This window comes from Eucalyptus grandis, chromosome 7 (genome assembly GCF_016545825.1).
Source record: "Eucalyptus grandis isolate ANBG69807.140 chromosome 7, ASM1654582v1, whole genome shotgun sequence".
Taxonomy (NCBI): domain Eukaryota; kingdom Viridiplantae; phylum Streptophyta; class Magnoliopsida; order Myrtales; family Myrtaceae; genus Eucalyptus; species Eucalyptus grandis.
In genome coordinates this window covers 26,371,213-26,375,280 of record NC_052618.1, presented here as the reverse complement: position 1 = coordinate 26,375,280, position 4,068 = coordinate 26,371,213, and the positions used below count along the sequence as shown (strand labels likewise).

At 40.9% G+C, this 4,068-nt stretch overlaps 1 pseudogene; it reads left to right on the top strand.

The window, feature by feature from the left end:
• The first annotated feature begins 608 nt into the window (after positions 1 to 608).
• Positions 609 to 3,027, top strand: LOC104453157 (annotated as a pseudogene).
• Positions 3,028 to 4,068: the final 1,041 nt, after the last annotated feature.

The following is a 4,068-nucleotide window of genomic DNA, read 5'->3' as shown; positions in this document are numbered from 1 at the left end:
ATCTTAATTATCTCTAACGTCAATAGTTAATTAATCGTGTAACATTCTACCCCACAAGCATTATAGGACGTATTACTGTCCCATCAAATTTCTTCTTAAGTTCAAGTAGCAAAGAAAACATTATCATGCACGAGTGGAGTCCATAGTTCCACTCATTTTATTTTCTTTCGAGCCATGTCTCCAATGACCCTAGTTGGAAAAACTCGCTCAAACCATATTTCTGATTAGTGGATTACATGGACATCATTATGTCTAATTTCGGCTAAATTTGCATACAAGTTAATAACGATCCACCAATCGGAAGTATAATTAGGCTCTATCCCACCAAGTTGAAGAATAACTTAATATATCTCTTCAGGTGTTGGACCAGCTCTCATGCTTAATAGTTGTTTATCAACATAAACAAAGTTCAGTGGAGGATGGTGGCTCGTCCCTTCAATCACTAATTACAATTAAACAAATCATAACTGAAATGATGGATTAAAGTAATTAATTTAAGGAAGGATGCCGTGTAGGGCTTTATGATCTTGTGCATTATTGCCGCCCAATAACTCCTATATAAAAGGCTGAACAGGATAGCATTATTGGCAATAATTTGGAAAAGCAATTCAATTTTTTTCTTCCTTTCTCGATCAGGTTGATGGAGGGCTCATTCTTCTGTGTGTCTAACAGGGCTCTGCTCTTACTCTCTCTCCATGTCCTTCTGACTTGCTTCGTCCATCAAGGTTACCCTTATGGAGTAGACGGGAAGATTGCAAGCAACACAGTATCGGTTATCTCTCTATTGCCTTCTCCTTCTTGCTCACCTTCCACTACCAAAGGTGGCCCTCTCTCTGTCTCTCTCTGTCTCTCTTAATTATGTATAATGAAAAGCTGCCATGGGTACTAGTAAATTACTGCGGTTTTATCAATCGTATAAACCAATTATATACGAACACATAGTGTACTTACGTCCAGTGGAAAAGTGATTTTTTTTGGGATCGTGAATGAACTCGAACATGAACAAGATTGGTCGAATTCTGCACCGTGAGTGACCGAACCCGACTCATAGTTCAGAGGGAAAGTACACCGCTGCCCACTTAGTCGTAGGAACTCATGCCTTGCACCTATGAGTTACCATGGATTGTTCTTCATGTTTTTCATATAATTATATTTATATTAACGAGGAAATTAAGAGGTAAGAGGGATATTAAAAGAAGACATATAGGCAGGTGATCCGTCTCTTTTGCAGTAGCTCGCGCCGAGAAGTTTAAATTGCATTTAGTGGAGGCACTTGGTCGTATATATGATGGGGATCATATTGATTTGTCCCATTCAAAAGGCTAAGTCTTTTAATCCAATGGAAATACTATGGTTAGAAAATGAGAAAATATTTTATAAAAAAAAAATGAATGGAAAGAGTGAGGATGCAGGTTTTAACTTTTTATCCCACGGTCAAACCAATAATTTTAAGAGTTGACCACCCTGAACCCAAGTCTTTGTTGACTGGAAAACAGAACAATCTTTCTGTTTTTTTTTTTTTTTAAGCAATGCATTATTGCTTTCAAAAAAAAAAAAAAAGCAATGCATTATTAACTTGCTACATCACAAAATTACTTACTCTCACGTGACATGATTTTAGCTAGCAAACGAAAGTCGACCTTGGAAGTATATCACAAGCACGGCCCTTGCTCTCAGCTTGTTCAAGGCCACAGTCCTCTAAATCATACTAAAAGCCTACTCCAAGATGAGTCAAGGGTCAAGTGGATTCAGTCCCAATCCTCCAACGGTAGCGATGGCCTAAAAGTTTCTGCGGCGACCAGCCTTCCGGCAAAGTCTGGCATCACCCTGGGCACTGGCAATTATATAGTTACAATCAGCCTCGGCACGCCAAAACAGGACCTCACTCTCATTTTCGACACCGGCAGCCCCCACGTGGACCCAGTGCCAGCCGTGCGTGGGATCTTGCTACACTCAGTCTGACCCGATCTTTGACCCATCGCAATCGTCATCCTATGCCAATATTTCGTGCACCTCAACATTATGCTCGCAACTTGGTTCCATTGGTAATAATCAAGCACATTTGACATACTTCACACTCATGATGTCTTACTAGAATGTTCTTCAAGCATAGATGAGGAGTCTCGGCTTCTATGAGTTAGAAAATCATCACAAGAATAACTGGAACTAATGCGAGTAATGTGTTTTGCTCTTGGATCTTTAGTTTCTTCGGGATGCTCCAGATCGACATGTCTGTATGGCATCCAATACGGCGATCAATCATCTTCAGTCGGCTTCTTCGCAACCGAAAAGTTGACAATATCACCAACAGATGTGATTGACAATTTTGAATTTGGCTGCGGCGAGAACAACCAAGGCCTCTTTGGCAGAGCCGCAGGGTTGATCGGACTCTCGGATGACAAAATCTCCATCGTAGAACAAACCGCGACCAAATATGGCAAGTATTTCTCCTACTGCTTACCCTCTTCCTCGAGCTCCACAGGACACTTGACTTTCGGCAAAGACGGCGGAGCATCGAACTCGGTTAGCTTCACGCCGTTATCAACCGTCCCGCAAAGCTCGCAATTCTATGGAATAAGTATCGTAGGAATCAGTGTCGAAGGGAATCGTCTATCCATACCATCGACGGTTTTTTCAAGTGGAGGCGCCATCATCGACTCGGGAACTGTCATTTCCCGATTGCCTCCAACAGCCTATAGTGCCTTGAGAACTGCATTCAGGAAAGCAATGGCGAATTACACGACGGCACCGGCACTTTCTATTCTCGATACGTGCTATGACTTTAGTAAAGAGAGCACAGTCACGGTCCCGACAATAACATTCTCTTTCGCTGGGGGAGCCGACATCAATTTGGACCATAACGGGATATTCTACGTCGCAAAGGCCTCACAGGTTTGCCTAGCGTTTGCGGCGAATGGTGCAGATACTGATCTGGGCATTTACGGTAATGTGCAGCAGAAGACGTTTGAAGTTGTGTACGATGTTGCCGGAGGAAAGCTAGGTTTTGGTTCGAAAGGCTGTTCCTAATATGGACACAATTTAACTGAAGTTATTACTAGATATGCTCGATGACAATTAGGAGTTCTATACAAATTGAGTATGTCATCATCATTTAAACGTTTTGAATTAAAAATATTGTAAACTGAGAATAAAAGGATGTTGTGTTACTATGCCCATCTTTGGTGTCCTTTAACATCGATCTAGCAAGTTACAAACTATGGACATCAATGATATGCAAATTTAACTTAACATAAATGTGAGTGATGTCCTCATTTTTTTAAGAAATCTCTTTTAATTGGGGATGGAGGAAAATATGGTGAACTCAAGAAAGGATTACAGTCATTGAGGTGGCAACGTATAATGAAACAAATATTGCATATGAGAAGAAATCTCCATGTGATTAGATATACTTTGCATCATCCATGGTTTCGGACGTGTCCTACCATACAATATTATCTATTTGGAGCTTGTAAAGACAAGCTTAACTTGCCCTTTTTGCCCACCCATCATCTCGAAAAATCTCCCACTTGATAAGTCCGATACAAGAATGCTTCAATGTCGACGCGATGTTCTCACATTCTGTGACATCCTGAATTTCAGGTTCTGATTTCGATCGAAACAGTTGGGCATTTCATCGACGCGCTTATGGTTATTTTCCCTGAACTGATCACTCATGGGATAACTAGTCTATTAGGTGAAGCCGTTAAGGGATTCCAACACATTAGACTTGAGAATTCGACCAGGAAACGACTGTTCGACCGTACAAATCTGCAAGAGATCATTACGACACAGTAAGATCGATTATAAATCGGAGATAGGTCGACTCGACAAAGGTATGTGATTAAGTGTGGGTGATTCCACCTAATTGCACAATTCTTGTCGATCGACACTAGACCAATTCTTCTATCGTTTTGGTACCTTGTGTCTGTATTTGAAACCTTGAGATTTCTATGATAACCGAGAGTCGTCAATGTATCGAAGATGTACTTTGTAGCTTGAAAATAATCAACCACAGGTCAAATGCACGAAAATTCCTAAAAGCTACCCAATGGATGGACGCGCTAAATT